Source organism: Rattus norvegicus, chromosome 9, assembly GCF_036323735.1.
Source record: "Rattus norvegicus strain BN/NHsdMcwi chromosome 9, GRCr8, whole genome shotgun sequence".
NCBI classification, from domain to species: domain Eukaryota; kingdom Metazoa; phylum Chordata; class Mammalia; order Rodentia; family Muridae; genus Rattus; species Rattus norvegicus.
The window spans coordinates 96501688-96519353 of record NC_086027.1 but is presented as its reverse complement, the minus strand read 5'-3'; the positions used below and the strand labels follow the sequence as shown (position 1 = coordinate 96519353).

At 48.5% G+C, this 17666-nt stretch overlaps 1 long non-coding RNA gene across 1 annotated transcript in view; it reads left to right on the top strand.

The window, feature by feature from the left end:
- LOC102554187 (uncharacterized) overlaps positions 1-6915 on the top strand; it is a 39566-nt gene extending 32651 nt beyond the window's left edge. The window contains exon 2 of the long non-coding RNA XR_594483.4: positions 6579-6915. This is a non-coding gene — a long non-coding RNA (uncharacterized LOC102554187). The remainder of the gene's footprint in view (positions 1-6578) is intronic.
- Positions 6916-17666: the final 10751 nt, after the last annotated feature.

Below are 17666 nucleotides of genomic sequence, written 5' to 3'. Positions count from 1 at the left end.
AGTTCAGAAAGTAGACTGTTTATCAGGCACGTTTTAGGACTGGAGCTCAATCTTCAGTGCCCACATCTGAAGCAGCCATACAACTTTGATCCCAAAGCTGGAAGGCAGAGACATACTTGGGCTTACTGGCCAGCCTGCCCAGCCTCCTTGACAATCGACAGGAGTGTGAGGGGCAATGAGAGCAAGGTGGACAGTTCCAGGAGAACCAAACCCAGAGCTGTCCTCTGCACCCCCATACCTACACAGGCAGACAGACAGACAGGCAGGCAGGCAGGCAGGCAGGCAGGCAGGCAGACAGGCAGACAGGCAGACAGGCAGACAGGCAGGCAGGCAGACAGGCAGACAGGCAGACAGGCAGACAGGCAGACAGGCAGACAGGCAGACAGGCAGACAGGCAGGCAGGCAGACAGGCAGGCAGGCAGACAGGCAGACAGGCAGGCAGACAGACAGGCAGACAGGCAGGCAGACAGACACCCCCCCACACACAAACACATAGACATAGACACACCTACACACAGAGACAGACAGACACACATACACATATTTACAGAGACACACCTACAGACACATAGATATACCCACATACACAGAGATACAGAGAGAGACACACACACACCTACATATAGAGAGATAAATCTATATACATACAGACACACACACACACACACACACACACACACACACACACACACACGTACACACGTACACAAAGAATCTCAAGGGGAAGAATCAGAACCAGCCGGCATTCGGAAGACGTAACCCGGATGTGAAGGAAGCAGACTGAAGTGACAGGCAAGATGGGAGCAGGAAGCTTCCTCAGAGCTTCCAGCTTGCAACAGGCCCTGAAGGAGGTGACTTGGATTCCGTTCCTTCTGTGTGTCTTTCCATACAGCTGACCTGAGAGACTGGACTCAATCAGGCTGAGCCAGACACAAAGCCAACACAAAGGGCTGCTTTAGCTCTTTGAAGAAAGCAGCTGCCAGGGGACCAGGTAGGCTCATCCTGATCGACTGTTACTTTTAAGAGAATGGTCTGGCTACACTGGGAGGTGAGAAAGGATAGAGTAAAAGCCTATAGCAGAAAACACTCCACAGCCTCCAAATGCTTCGATGGCGTGGGAAACGGCTGAGAGCTGGTCTGACGTCACAGGCCTTACAAGCTGGAAGCCCACATAAAACCACACACTTCCTGAAGATATTACAGGTTTGATTTCACAATCTTGTTTTTGTGACTTTTATAAATGACGATATCCTGTCACAATTGCTTGATTCCGGATACAAGACAGATGCCCTGTACACTGTGTGGAGAGTGGGAAAAGAGGGTTTCATGGTACCGACCAGAGGTGTAACAATGTTGCTATGCTCTCATACACAGCCAGCTACAGTAGCATCCCTGTTAGCACTGTTACCCTGGCCTCTCCTCAGGTACACCTTTAATCCAACTCCAGCAAAACAAATAACTTCTTGATTATTTTAAACATAGTTGTATTCAACACATGCACTTGAGAGGACCATAGTTCAGGACATCCAGACTGTATAAACACCATGTTTATCTTTGAAATGAGCCACCTCAATGGCCCCTCAAAGCATCTGACATGTCAGGAGCAAAGCTGGGAAGGTAAGGAAAGGCCAGGGCATGCCAAGTCTCTAAGCATCTCTAAGTTATGCAATGTGTATTGCCAGATGTTGCCAAGCTGTAGGGGTGGTGGATGACCTCCACAGATTTCTATTCCAGAACATGAGATATGAGCCTATGGTGAGCATGGAGACTTCCCCCCTACACACACACACACACACACACACACACACACACACACACACACACACAAAGATGCCTACCTGCTGGCCCCCAAATATATGGCCGCATTGCTACACAGAGCCAAAAGAAGTCTTTGCTCTTGTGAATAATTAATCATAAGAGCCCTTGTAGGAGGAGAGTGTTGGGAAGGAGGGAGCAGAATTAGAAAAGACAATGTGGACCAGAGAGGAAGGAAGGGAAAGGAGGAGGGTAGGAGAAGTCTCCCATGTTTGTGACTTTCAAGTCAAGGGCCAAGGAAAGCAAGTGGCTTCTAGGTGGAGAAGATGAGGAAGTGGTCTTTCACTGAAGTTCACGAGCATTGTAATTTGTAGCCTTCGTATCTGAAACTTCTGCCCTCCAGAACTTTGAGTGGAATCACTGTGCAAAGATGCTGACCTCATGGTCTTTATCACAGATGCAAGAGGGCATCTCACTGTCTTCTGACAGGCTGTGTGTTCATTTCTCTCAAGGGCCAGTGTCCAAAATGCTCTCTAGTTATAGTTTCCTCATTGCAGTTGGACATCTCAGTAGTAGGTTGGGAGAGGCTCTGTCAGGAGATGTGATTTGAATCAGAAGTCCACTAGCACAGTTTGATAGATTTTTAATGATATTCAAAACAAGAACAGTTGTCATGGCAACATATCATAAATATCACTTAGGCAACTCTCAGAGATGCTATCATCTAAATAATGAATCGCAGGTCGCTGCCTCAGCTGCCCTGTGGGTAACTCAGATTGTATGTGATCACTACACTATGTTTGAGTCTACATCAATGTACGACAGAAGTCTTTGCTCTTGGGCCTTTCCAGTGGAGCGCCCAGCTCATCCAAGGAAATGCTTTTGATCTTAAATGAGTTCAATGTTCTCAACTGAATCAAATATCCTTTGTTGTCTGGAAGTTGCTGGAAAGCAAAGACCATAACTCAGAACTCTATGTGTAGGAGGGTGGTTTGCGATCCAAGAGGAAGACGGGAACAGAACCATGGTGTGGGGGTTAATCATGGCGAAGACTGCTTTCCTTGATGCTCATCATGTATCACAACTATGACACACTTCTGTGACTAGTCCCAACTCTCAGGGATGTTCTGGGGATAAGGAGTAGAGTTATCTTTAGCAGAGACCCAGCTCTCAGCACGAATGGCCCTGTACTCCAGAGGGAGGAAAAAGATAAACAGATATAAAGGTTTGTCATGGAAAGAAGCAACGGAGGCATACAGAGTCATTGCTTTTGTACAGAAAACATTGGCAGTGACGAGCCAGTAGCGATGTTCCTCCCCAGCTCTCTCTCTCTCTCTCTCTCTCTCTCTCTCTCTCTCTCTGTCTCCGTGTCTTTGCGTCTCAGTCTCTCTTTCTCTGTCTATCTATCTCTATCTCTGTGTGTATGGGGGAAGATGTATATGTGTACATGTATATATGTGTGTGTGTGTGTGTGTGTGTGTGTGTGTGTGTGTGTGTGTGTGTGTGTGTGTGTGTGTGAACATAGATGTCTGTGTTGAGGCCAGAGGTCGATATGGGATATCTCCTTCTATTGAAATCCCCCTCATTTTTTGAGACCGGGTCTTTCTCTGAACTTGGAGCTTGCTGACTGCTTAGACTGGCTGGCCAGTTTGCTCCAAGGATTGTGCTGACTCTCCTTCCTTAGTTTTAGGGTCACAGGGTATGTCATCACACCCAGCATGTCACGGCCACTGGGGATCTGAGCCCAGGTCCTTGTGCCTTTGCAGCAAGCATTAAAGTCATTGAGGCCATCCCTGTCTCCATTCCCTTCTCTCTTAAGTTTCCTTTCCTCTGATATCCAGGATGACATCGACATCGTTAAGTCAGAGAATGGGATCCAAGAAGGGAGAATAAGTGAGTATTCACCACAGAACAGTCACCACCACAGTCAGCTCCCAACCCATTCAGATCAGTGTCTTCATGCTAGCAACCACAGCTCAGCCAATCAAGCAGCACCCAAGGGACAACGAATTACACCTCTGAGCATTCTTCAGTCACTGAAGATCACGGTTCCTAAATCCTGTTCCAAACCAGCAGTTGGCTTTTCAGAGTCCTACATCCAAACAGCGTGGTCCTCCACTAGACCAGTATTCGATGTGTGGCTTCAGACGTCAAAGCAGGGCTTCTTTCTTTAATAAGGAGTTGTTGTGTAGCTAAGGGTGCTGGCTGCCAAGTCCCATGATCTGAGTTTGATCCCTGGAACCCACATGGTAGGAGAGAATGGATTCCCACAAGTTATGGTTCCACAGGGATACAGTCCACCCTGGCAGGGAAAGCAAGGCAACATCCTGGAAAGCATGGGAGCAGGAGCAGAAAGCTGATGATTGCATTGATGTCTATACACAGGGAGCAAAGAGAGACCAGAAAAAGCAGGAAGAAGCCATAAAACACCAAAGCCCAAACCAGTGGCTTGCTCCCTCCAACAAGGCTCCACCTCCTAGTGGTTCCATAAACTCCCCTCAACACTACCCCTAGCTGCAAACGAAGTATTCAAATGCATGGGTACATGAGTATACTCGCCATCATAACTATCACGGGTGAGAAAGCGCCATCCTGACCTCAGGGACAGTGGAATCTCACTGGCCATATTGCCCATTCCAGACACTGTTCCCATGCAACAGTAGAAAGAGAACACATGGCTGTTCCGTGTAGACAAAATCCAGCCCAGTTACAGGCACGGTACATTATCCCAGAGAGAAAGAAGTGCTGTGGAAGGGAGCAACAACAGTGCGGGCCAACTAGTAAAGAACTGCCAATCATAACACAGAGACAGAGGAGGGTCCTTGCTGTAGCACGGTGCTAGGAAGCAGCTTGGAATGATCTGTCTCCACAAACCTCCCCAGCATCTCTCAGGACCTCTGTTTTGCCTCCTCCCTTAAGTCCATTTTCACATTGCCAAGGCTACAGCACACCATGGGTTTGGGTTGTGTGCGTGTGTGTGCTTCACGGTGAGTCACTCTGGAAAGGGGTCCTAACCAGGCTAACAGCTCAAACACCTTCCTTGCTTCCAAACTCAAGGTCACCCTGGACAGCAAGAAAGCATGGTAGCTGGGACAAACCAGCCAGCTCTGGACATAAACCACTCGACTCTGTGTAGTTCCTGCTGTACAGCTGAAATGATAGCCATGCAGACCTTCAAGGGATTGGGACCCTCTACAGACAATGTCTGTCAGCCACGCCTGTTCCCTGCAGTGTGGTATGGTACTCTAGAGCCTTCTGTCCCATATGCATTCTTACACATATATGTGCACTTCCCCTAGGATCACTGCTTGCTTTACGAAGTGTGTATTTCTCACAATGTCTGAGCGTCATCTTCCCTGCTCAGTTGAGTCCTGACTCCTTACAAGATGGCCGTCTAAGTCCAGGGGTCTATGCCTCAGTTGCTACAACTCCTCTAGCAAGGCCACACCTCCTAATCCTTACCAATCATCCACCAATTAGAGAGCAAGCATTCAAATGTATGAGCCAGTGGGAGCCATTCTCATTCAAACCACCAGAGAGCATGACTACGAATCTAGGGGCTGAGAGAATAGCCCAGACCAAGTTGTTGGAATGCTGCAGGGCTTGACGGGCTTGGATATGGAAGACTTTAAGAATGGGGTATTTGGGGGCACTGGCTCAGTGGACAAAGTGCTTGCTATGCTAGAATGAGGACTGGAGTTGGATCCCCAGCACCCACGTAAAAAGCCAGGGTGGCACAGTGCCCACCTGTAATCCCAGCACCCTGGAGCAAAGCTGGCTGCCAACACTAGCAAGCGCTGGGTTCAGTGAGAGACCCCACCTGAGTAAAGAAAGTGGGAAGTGATTGAGAAAGACATCTGACATCAACCTTTGGCTTCTGCACATGTGTGTGAACACATAGTTACATGCATACATACATACACACACACACACACACACACACACACACAAGGTGCATACACATTCCAGAGGAAGAGGAAGAGGAGGAGGAAGAGGAAGAAAAGGAGAAGGGGAAGAGGAGGAAGAGAAAAGAAGAGAAGGAGGAAGAGGAGGAGGAAGGGCACCATTTTAGTTAGTCAAGACAGTCTCATGACTTCCTAGTCACCTCTTTTTGCCAGTAGTTTAAAGTGTGAAACTTCAAAAGCTTGATTTGAAAGAGACCCTATTTTGAATCTGAATGGCACACAAATTAGAATCTGGATTTAAAGCCTACTGGTAGAGGAGATCAGACAGAGGGAAATACTCCCCATGCCACCGTGTCAATCCTCCCTGGAGAGAAACAGACTCCCAAGGCAGAGTTCTGTGATGTCTCTCAGAGGCTGGATTTAATCAAGAACATCTCAGTTGGTGGTCAAGAACCTTTGAGGGTTGTGATTTGGCATTAAACTGGCCTCAGGGACCGTGGAAATTCCACACTTGACACATCTGCTCTGCTGATATCTTACGAGAATTGGAAGACTTTGGAAAGCTTGGTCAGCTGTCCTGTGGTATGAGGTGCTTTTTAAGACCCACTCAATATCCCTTCCAAGACACAACTGGAGTCAAAACCTTGCTTGGATTGAGAGAATGTTCATTGAAAGACATGGCTCACTAGCTGCCAAGGTAGCCCGTGGGCATGAAGAATGGGGTGGCTCAGCCTTTTCAATGAACAAAGGGAAGGCAGGGCGATTGACAGCTTTTGGTGAAAGTCAAAGAAACTTCCCAGCAGAGTCATCCAGCAGCTTCCTCCCAAAGAGGGCTGGAGGGAGGGGAGTGAGTGGCGCTAGCCAACTTCAAGAACCTCTCCTAAAATGACTTTTTTTTTTTTTTTTTTTTGTCTACAGAGAGGCTTGTCCATTTTATGGCTGCTGAGAACTGACTGATGACGCTCCCTTCCCTGTAGATGCATTAGACTCTCGTCAGAAAGGGTGCTGACTGGAGGGGCACCTCACCACGCATGTCCTACGTCGTAATTCTCAATAGCTGCAGCCCCAGCCCCGCTCACTGCTTTCCGTAGTGTGGCCATTCTGACTCTGTAGCTCCAGCGTAGGAAACAAAGTCTTGTCTGTGCATGAATCCAGCTGAACACATCTGGTCCATGTTGGTCAACTTGAATAAAAGCCCTAGGCCTGCATCACTGGCTTGTAACTCCGCTCAGTGGAATACATCTCAGCAAGTCTATCTGTGCCTCAGTTTCCTTACCTGTTATGACAACGATGGGGCCCGGGGGGAAAGAACGCCCAGTCAATAAAGTGCTGGCCACAAAAGCATCAGGACTAGGTAGGATTCAGTTCCCAGAACCCACAACGGAAGGCCAGTCATGGTGGCACTTGTTTGAGATGACAGTTCTGGGAAGGCATTGATGCATGGAACCCTGTGGCCTCTTTCTCCAAAGCCCCACTCCTGGAAGGTACCTGACCTTGTTCACAAGTGACCTTGCTTACAAGTGTCTATGGCCTAAGGTGGGAAAAGCTAGGATGATGACTACAGCCACAGGGTGTAGAGTTAGAGAGGTCCTTCATCAGAGAGGTCCATGGAGACATTCTTAGCCATGAAGAGTGTCACTACCTCACTTGTCTCTGTGGAGGAGTAGTGCCCACCTCCAGGGGCACAGAGTGAGGCTGGGCAAGGCCTAAGTAGAACCCTAAACCCTAGGCCAAGATTGTAGTGCCTTCTTGATGTCTGGGCACCATCTAGTGTTGAGTAAGAGTAACTGAACCTCTATCATTGCAGCCATGGATATAAACCACAGGTCTGTCATACCTATGGGCTCCAATCAGAGCAATACCTCTTTGTAGGCATGGCTCCTGGGCCATGGTCCCTTTGTGACAACCCAGAGGTCAGGTTCCACTGCCTTTTAGGGGAACAGGAGCCCGCTCTCTGAATTCTTCAGCAACGTGTGAAGTCAGAAGTTCCAGATTCTACTTCCAAGGCTCCTCATAGCCCTGAGTGTGAGGACCTGAGCCCCTGTCAAGAGTTCTCCTCTTCTTATTTTTAACTTATTTTACTCCACGGATCCCCAGAGAAACAGCAACAGAAGATATAAAAGACAGGACGGGCAGCCCTGCGTTTGGCCGTGCATATGTATTTGCTAAAGGAATCACTTCTTCCCAGCTCACATTTTATCTTTCCTTCTTTCCAAATGCCCACAATGTTCTACACATGGTACTTAATATCCAAGAATAGAAAGGCAGCAGAGAATACATAGGCTCTGCCTCGAGGGGCAAAACCAGCTGAAAAGAAAGGCTCTGACTGGGGAGAGAAGCGGATGTGTTCAATCTTTGATATCATCATCAGCAGGATCCACCCAGCCCTGTTACAAAAGAGGAAAAGAAAACAAACCTGCCAAGGGGGGGCTCATTTGCTGGGACCCTTTAATCTAGTTCCTCCGCAAACCTGCATTTGTAGCTAATTCATAGCTATAATTCTGCTACTGTTATGAATCATAAAATATCTGTGTTTTCCCACCATCCCAGGTGACCCCTGTGAAAGTCATTTGACCCCTGTGGGTCATGACCCACAGGTTAAGAACCACTGCTTTAAGTAAAGTTTATCATTTTGGGCGCGGTCCCATTCTTAGCTATGCTCGGCTGCTGGGGCCTCCCTGGCAGGAGACCTTCTATCCTGAGTACCTGGTGCTCAGTACCTGAAACGTCCTGGGAAGCTTTAAACCTAATGCCCGGGCTGCCTCCAGCAAGCAGCCTCAACAGAGTCTGGGCATTTGTTTCCATGCCTTGCCCTCCCCTCCATCATGTGACTGCCCCAAGGAGAATAGAGTGAGTCGTCTTTGGCACAGGGTCAGGCCCGAGGCCTCCAGGGTCAGGATGGGTCACACAGATCACTGCATGTGCTTAGGGGTCCCAGAGTCCTGGGGTAAAGGGCGTCTAGGGGTGACGATGGTATCACTGCTCTATACTGTGGTTAGGGTGCGAGTCAGACACAGGGGCCAGGATGGAATGTCTATGGGCATTTATGCCCTCAGTTTTTTGTTTTGGTTTTTTTTTTTTTGTTTTGTTTTTAAGACATGGATCAGAGGGGTGGGAAGAGGGGACACTGAATGCTAATGGTCATCAAACAGAGGTGGAGTTTTTCTCTTCAGGAGTAATTACTGGGCAGCCAAGTCTGGGCACCTAGACCAGACCAGCATGGTATCCAAAGGAGCCTGTTAGAGAGCAGACTCCAGAGCTTTAATCCAGACTCATTGAGTGTGGTCGATCCAGGGGTGGGGCTGCTTTCTGTCCATCCACCCCGGAAGTTCTCATCAGAGCTGTTTGAGAAATGTAGCTGCACGCTAGCTACAAGCCATCACCGCCTATGTAAGCCCATTTCCAGGTTACAAGGGGAGTTCCTCAGCCACATGGCTTGACCTCCAACATGAAACATAAAGGGGGGGCTGACCCTCTTCACTTCTACATGGTGAGTACGGCGTGTGGAGGAGTTCGAGGGACCCATGAAGCTAAGTGTTTCACAGTTAGAGGCCTGGAGACAGCTGTAATCAGACTCCCTCGTGGAAGCCACAGATGCTGCGGTCGCAATTAATTTACCTTTAGGGCACGGTCCTACTTGAACAACCCTGGGAGGTTGGACTCTTCTCCAACCAGTAAATTGGCTGTTGAGATTGATATGAACTGAAATTTTCTCAAAAAGCCCTGCATGTGTTGGACGTTCTGCAGACTCAGTCACGTAAAACCTGGTGACCGTGGAGAGCTGGGGCATCGCAGCCAGAGCTAAAATTATAGTGAGCTTTTCTTAGTTCTAGAAGTAGACGCTGTCCAGAAACCTCTGCATCTGACCTAACACCTTTGTTAGAGGTAAACTTTATTTTAAATGGTTTCTTCGGCTCTCTGGACCACTGACTTCCACCAACCCAAAGTTTAGAACATCACATAGCATCTGAAGCCTACAGCAGAGATTTCTCTGCTCTGCTGTAATCCACTTCTTTGAAATCCTCACCAAAGTATTTAGCAAATACAATAATGTATGGTATTCTCTTTCCCCCTCGGATAACCTCTTCTACAATGGAATGTGCCATCTAGAGCAACCTGTGTCTGTGTCCCCTTGCCAGCATACTAGTATTTGGTCAGCACAAACTGGCCATCATTTCCTTCGGAGTAAGAAAGGTCTTTGTGTCAACACTGTTGGACTCACTGCCACCGCACAGGTGTTCGCTCAGGCAACTGGTAGTAGGTGGCACAGGCTAGCCAGTCTCCCTTTCTCTGAAGGGAACCTAACCAGATCTTCTAGTACAGCTTGCTGTGGGAGGTGGGGGTACCAGAGTCCTCCAGATGGATTCCTTGGTCATCTTTTCTGGACAGAAGCAGTCCTTCTTCTCTGGGTGACCCAGAAGAGACCCCTGTCTGTTCTGAACTGACACCTCCTACCAGGCAGGCTATGCGCTGAGACTTCAGAAATTACTGTGTTCAAATTGGCAAAGATGATAAGGAGTTGCCCTGACTTTAGTCGGTGCTCAGAAGTTTCTCCAAGGTCCGTTTGTGAGCTGCCTTGTGAAACTCAGTTTCATCAGAAGCCCAGGGAAGTCAGGTTGGAGCAATGGCTGAACTCACCCTGTCACTCACCCTCACCCTCTAGCAGCCACCAAAAACTGTCAGACCACTAATACCTTCAGCAGGGATCCTGGTAGACCAATTCAGCCAGAATGTCTAGGAACCCCCAGTGCGGTCCATAAGTGATCATACATCCCCTCCCCCACCCAGGCCCCATGCTCCCACCCCCGGGCCCTGCCCCGAATCTGTTTCTCATTTACCCCTTCCTCATGCCCATAATGCCTTTTGGTCTAGTGCCATCTCTTTCCCAGTACCAAATCCTATTGTGTATGTCTGTTCGCCTCCCAGTGGTTCCCAGTCTGGTCTGCCGTGCTTTAGCAGGTGTCCTTAGTAACTGTAGCAACAGCCAGAGCCACACAAACACTGCCACCCCCTCCTGAACACAGGGAAGGAATGAATAAGCTCCACTTTAGCCTCCCAACCATGGCTTCCTTGTGGTCCCAGCTGTCTAAAGTAGGAGATCTATGGGATCTGGGGCAGGGGGTGGAGGTGGGGGTGGTAATTCAGACATTTTATAGAATCAATAGCTTCAGACAAGAATTCCTGGAGAGCAAAATTTCTCCAAGACCACACTTGCTAAGCCGGAGAAACAAACCCTACATGGGTCTAAGGAGTTGTTAATCTGGTCAGTCACTTTCTTACCTGGCCTCAGGCAGTATTCAAAGATAGGAAAAGAATATCCAATTAGAGGGACTTATTGTAAAATTAGACCCATACAACACTTGATATTTAAAAGGAATTAAGACCTAGTCTGTTGGCCTGCAGTTCCTTAAAAAGTTAAGCACAAGACTGGGCCTGTCAAAGGCCAGTCATGGATTGTGAAGGGCTCACAGGGCCCTACCCCTCCCTGATAGGCAATGGATAGACGGTAGGGGAGGGATATCACTGTCATCATTTGTGTATGTACCAAAAGGGTGAGCCCACCAGGTCCTAGAGGGTGGTTCCAAACCTACGGCCACTCAGGATCCTGCTTAAAAATCACAGGGTCACCAAAGAAAAAGGGAAGGGACCTGGGAGGGAGGAGGAACGGACCAAGGGATGACAGGACGGGAGGGAGATGGGGGGGGATGGGGACAGATATACTGTACACACGAATGAAGTTGCCAACAACAAAATCAATGTAAAAAATTAATCTCTAAAATATTAAAGGAAATACATAAGACTCCAAAAACCAAAGAAACAGGCAAAGCACACAGCTATCCTATGACCCAGCTCTTCCGTTCCTGTTCATCTACCCTCCCCAAATGTGAAAACTTACGGTCACAAGAGCACTTGAGGTAAATGACCTCAGCAGTACTGCTCAGAAAGTGGAACCACCAACCCAGAGGCCATCAGGTGACAAACAGATAAATGCAATGGGGACTGTGGAAAATTACCCACCCGTGAAAAGGGACTTCCATGCAGCAGTATGGGTTTGCTTTGTAAAGTGCGTATGGTGCCTATGTGGCGCCATGTTGACGCATCCCCTGCTGAGGTATAACAGTCATAGTATAAAATGAAGTTTATGTAGGAGCATAGGAAGGAGGAATTGAGAAGTGGGTAGAGGCAGAGGAAGAGATGGGGGAAAGGGAGAGAGAGAGAGAGAGAGAGAGAGAGAGAGAGAGAGAGAGAGAGAGAGAGGTGTCAGAGAACATTGGAGAAGAGAAACAGTCCTTTTATAGCAAGCCAGGCTCCTAACCTGGCTGTTGCTAGGTAACTGTTGGGCAGAGCCTAGAAGAAATGCTAACAAGGGACCCCACCATCACCACCACCAGTAGCAGCACAAGGTAGGCAGATACAAAGACCCACACATGACTTTATTTCTATGGAGTCTCTAGGATAGCAAGACTATGGTGACAAAAGCAGACCCTGGTGGTCTGGGTCAGGAGAAGGGGGATTGTCTGCCCTTAGATGGCAGTGGAAGTTGTGAGGACAGGCACACAACAAAGTGACTTTACCTAGTACTTAACGGAACCATAATCCTTAAAAGGGCAAGTTTTTAAACCTCAAGGAATCAACTTAAAGAAAGCAAAACACAGGGTTGGGGATTTAGCTCAGTGGTAGAGCGCTTGCCTAGGAAGCGCAAGGCCCTGGGTTCAGTCCCCAGCTCCGGAAAAAAGAACCAAAAAAAAAAAAAAAAGAAAGAAAGAAAGCAAAACACAATACAAAGGGCAACTGGCCACAGAGCTAGAGAGCTCACACTTCCCTGCAAGGGGGAGAGCAAGGTGGATGTGGGTCACACAGAGGGAAGGAAGTCACCATGAATGAATCCATGGATCATAGAGCCACAGATGAAAGGCTAGCCCGGGCTTTATCCATGGAAGTGAGTGTGTGTGTGTGAGTGTTTGTGAGTGTTTGTGAGTGTGTGAGTGTGTGAGTGTGAGTGTATGTGTGAGTGTGTGTGTTATGTATGTGTGAGTGTGTGAGTGTGTGTGAGTGTTTGTGTTTGTGAGTGTGTGAGTGTGTGTGAGTGTGTGCGAGTGTGTGTGTCAGAGAGACAGAGACAGAGAAAGAGAGCTACAGAGACAGACAGAAAGAATGAATTTACACCCCTCTTAAAAAATTAACATATGAATTCAGAAAACAAAGTTAAGCTCCTAACATAATAATCCATACAGGGGCAAACAACTTCATATCTACTGGACAAAGGGATTGAAAAGATCCTAAAACAGAAGTAAAGGAAGCCATGAAAACACATTGCTGAGCTGGCTGCCCAGGAACCGCCATGCCCAATAGCGCCTCCTCCATACCCCAAGTTCTCCTATCCTGAACCCTAGTTCTTCTTCCTCACAGTCAACAGGAAGGCCATCTGACATCTCCGTGCCCCCGCCACCCTCTCCTTCCTGTTTCTCAACTCTCTCCTTTTCTGTTCCCACTATCCCATAGCACGTATATGGCTCCATGTCATCTTGTGCGTGTGTGTGTGTGGGGGTGGTGAGGAGTTATCGTTAATGAACCACTGCACCGTAAAACACTGCTCCAGTCCTCAGCTCCGTCCTGACCTGTGCATCTGTCTGGGTGCTCCTAGGGTGGCTCCAAAGCCTTCTAGTAGGGTCGGTCTACTCTCATTCTCTCCCTCCCTCCTTCTCTTCCTCCATTTATCTCTCCCCAACAGATACCTCCTCGTGGCCTCGCCCACCATATGTCTCCATTTGGCTGTTCTACGTGCTGCTTCTCATCTCAGAAGCTGAGGTTCGCCTCCTTCTTGTTGCCGCTCCTCGTCTCCACGCAGTCAGCCGTCAGCTGCCCGCAGTTCTCCCCAGGTGGTACGGCCCCACTCAGAAGTATCTTCCACAGGCTCGTGTATCTGAGCGATGAGCATTACCAGCTGGCGATGACGTTTCTGGAGTCTTTGGAACCCTGGTGCTGCGGAGCCTCCTGGAGAGACAGAGGTCACCAGAGGCCAGCTTCCAGAGGTCACACCTTCTTACCGATGCCTGGTGTGTGCATCATGCCATACGTTCCCACCACAACTCCCACCACCATGAATTCTGCCGCTCTTTCCCCACCATGATGGACCAAAGCTGGTCAGAAACCATGAGCCAAAATGAATCCTTCCTCCCTTAAGTGGTTCTGTCACAGCGATGAGAGAGGCGACTAACACCAGGCCTTACGTCCATCCCCGTGGTCACTGCTCTAAGCCACAGCCTCTCCATCCCACGATCCTGGAGCCAAGGGTTTTTGATATGCAAATCTGATCCTGTCATTTCCGTGCTTAAAATATTTTAATGGTTCCTCACTGCCTAGAGTAATGTTCAAGTTCTTTACCCTAAATTACAAGGCCATTCATAACGGAACAAGGGTGAAAGAGAATCCAGCCGGTATTTACACTGCTGCTCCCCTGTGAGCTGACCCGCTGCCCTCTCCACACACGTGTAATGGTGAAGCAGGTCACCTGACCTAAGTTATGCAGCTGCTCAGGGTTGTGAGCTTTGGAAGTCGAATCTGAGACTATCTGATGTAAAAGTTGCTGAAGAACTCAGAGACAAGGCTCCCATTCTCCCCCTCTCCCCCTGAATGCCAATGGGACCTTACCACTGGCTTTAGCTGCCGGGTAATTTCAGTGTTGCCACAGTGGGACCATGGCCTAGGAGCCATGCTACGAGGAGGCATCACTCCAGTTGGAGCCCACGGCTACCAAAGGCAAATCAAAGCCGCTGTTTGGAAACCCTGTATGTTGCTTCAGCTGTAAGTGAAGGCACATGCGTGATTCCAAAACTGTTCATAAGCACAGTTCATGTCTCTTAACCTTTCCTTTGGATAAGACACTCGTTCCCTTTCTCAGACATGTAGGCTGACACACATTTAGATATCCTCCTTCTTCTTAACCTACAAACTCTCAGTGTTTGTGCCTCATTAGTAGAGAAACTGAGGCCAGCGAGCTTAAGAAACAAGTAACGCACCAGGAGTTAGCAGCCGGGGTGGGGAAAGAAACTTGGACTTCCCTGGTACTAAACCCCAGCAAGTAACCACTGTGTGACTAGTGCTCTTTTAGAAAGGAAGCAGGCTGGGGGCTGACTCCGTGACTAAGAGCACTAGCTGCCTTTCCATAGGACCTGGGTTCAGTTCCCAGAACCCATATGACACCTCCTGACAACTGGAAATCCCAGTTCCTAAACGATCCAACCTGTGGTTACCACACACATAGGGTACAGAGGCATACGTGCAGACAAACACACACACACACACACACACACACACACACACACACACACACACACACACACGTCTAATAAGAAAGGAAGCAGGTGTCTCAGGCAGAACTTTATGGAAGCAGAGTTTGAGTCAGGAATTGAGGCTTACATAATGGAGTCACTTTCGGGGACCTAGGCTTGAGATGGGTTTCCAACCAAAAGGACATGGCTGGGTGATGAATATGGGACACAACCTTCTTGACTATTGTAGTGAGCTGGAAAGGAGTGTTTCTCCTACTGGCCTGGAAGCAACAGCCAGCTTTTTAAGGCCTCTGGAGAGGGTGCCATTGTGGTTAAGGAGGTATGGCAAGCCCTTGGAGAGCGTCCTCTGCTGGCAGAAAGCAGTAAAATAGAAACCTCAGCCACTAAAGTCACTAGGTCAGTAGGGCCAGGATGGAGAGAGAGCTTGGAAGCAGAGTCTTCCTCAACCCACCCCTAGATCACAGTCCTGTGAAACCCTGTCTGCCCGACCTTCGAAAGCGTAAGGCAATAGCTATGTAGTTTTTAGTCTCCCAAGCCTATTTCGTTTGTTATTCTCAAGGGAAAATTAGCCCAGGGTGACACTGAACACTGGGTTAGATCTGTGACTCGCCGGGCTAATGAACATGTATGTATACTTAAATATATTCCCCAAACCCGAGGGCTATTATTATACCTGTAGGAAAAGGAATTAGAAAACTATTGTCTAGCGTGGCACAATGAGTCTGCCGGGAATAACCTGTAATTAACTGCAGCAGAGTTCATTCTGGGATTCCTTACAAGGCTCCCCCCCCCAGGCCCCCAACACACACACATCATTCCCAACCGAGGTGGACACCAGCATTCAGATCAGAACAAGCTGCAACCACACTTTAGCTCTCTAATCTGTTAATAAAATCATCCATTTCCCATCTCAGATGATCATGCTACTGATTTACAGCATAATTACTCTGGCCCTGGATTTCAGTGATAGGAAATGGCCCCTGGCTTTTTTCTTCTTTAGATTGGTGTTGCATGTCCTTCCATGAGAGCACACAGATATCTAGAGGCAGGAGGGAGCATGCCCCACATAGACCCACAGAGAAGCTGCCCCAGGAGAATGGGGTAAGAGGAAAGCTTGACCACGAGAGCCCATATTCTGACTTCTGTAGCTAAGGAGGGCAGGGCAGCAGGAAAGTGTGTGACTGGCTAGTTGGATCACTGCACCAGCTTTGGATGGGAGAAGTGGTCCCCAGCTGCTCCTAACACTGGGCTGGGTCAGACAGGAATACTGTCCCCAGGTCATATGGGCAGACATCCGGCTGTACTCCGTGTCATCTTTAAGAATGGGCAAGCCACTGCCTCCCAGATGTGGCAGAGCAGCATCGCCTCGTACAGAAACCTGAAAACTGCCTGTTGTTCCAAGGAAACACACTGCAAGCTCCCAGCTAGAACAAAGGTAGGCTGGCTGCGTTTTAAATGTCTTCATCTCACTTCTCACTTTAAAATCCATAAAAAAAAACGACACTGGAGACACCGCTCAGTGGAGGAGAGCTGGCCCGGCATGCACAAAGCTCTAGGTTCAACCCCTAGTGACACACACACACACACACACACACACACACACACAATTTAAAAAAAAATGCTATAAAGATAATCAGATGTACATAGCACAAGCCTGAGGTCAGCTCGAAGATAGAATTCCTGAACTGTGTGAGGGAGCTTAGACAAATACACCATCATCTAAAGGTCCAAAGCCAAAATTAAATAATTTTGATTCTTTAGTTGGTTTGTTCTCTCTCTCTCTCTCTCTCTCTCTCTCTCTCTCTCTCTCTCTCTCTCTCCTCCCTCTCCTTCCCCTCCTTTTTCCTTTCTTGCTCTTTGGAAAAACAAACTAAGAAGCTGGCAAAGGGCAAACAGTTCTCTTGAAGGAGTTAGGTAATAGGTCTGAGCCCCCTTCTCTCCCACCAAGCCCCAACATACACACACACACACACACACACACACACACACACACACACACACACACACACAGGCTGCTCTCTGAGCACTGCCAGCCACAGTCACTCTCTGGGTCACAGCAAGGCAGAGAAGAGGGGCACAGAAGCTGCTATTGTCTTGGGTCTCCCCACCCAAGAGCAGAAGGAGTTGAAGGCTAGTAATCCTGCCTGCAGAGGAAGGCACAGCACTCGCTAAAGATTAACACCCTGACCCTCTGACCAGCTCAGTTAGGGAAACTCAAAGGACCGTTGGATCAGGAAAGGGGCTAAGTTGGTTCTGCAGTAGCGAGAATTTATTGTCACTGGTGTTGACCGCAGCCTACAGCAGGGCCGGTCTTCAGAATATTCCTTACAAGGAATATTCCAGAATGACTCCTACTGTGTAGTCAAGGGCAGAGCCCAGGGACTGGCGCTTTCCACCTTTGGATAGTGTGGCTTGTCAGAACTTATCTAGAAACCTCTGCAAATTGACCCCCCCCAAACCATTATTAATCTATCTATCATGTCTTACACATCTGTCATCTACCTACCTTTCATCTGTCTATCATCTATCTACCCTCTGTCCGCATTGGCTCCTCTCAGGGACCTAGCTTGTATCACCACCTGTTGCCATCACCCGCCCTGGCCAGTTGAAGACATGGTAAAAAAGGCCAGCTTGGCACCCCAGTTCTATCACTCTCTGTTCACACATGTTTCCAGCCAGTCTCTTTCTCTCTCCCCCTTTCTATCCTCCTGTC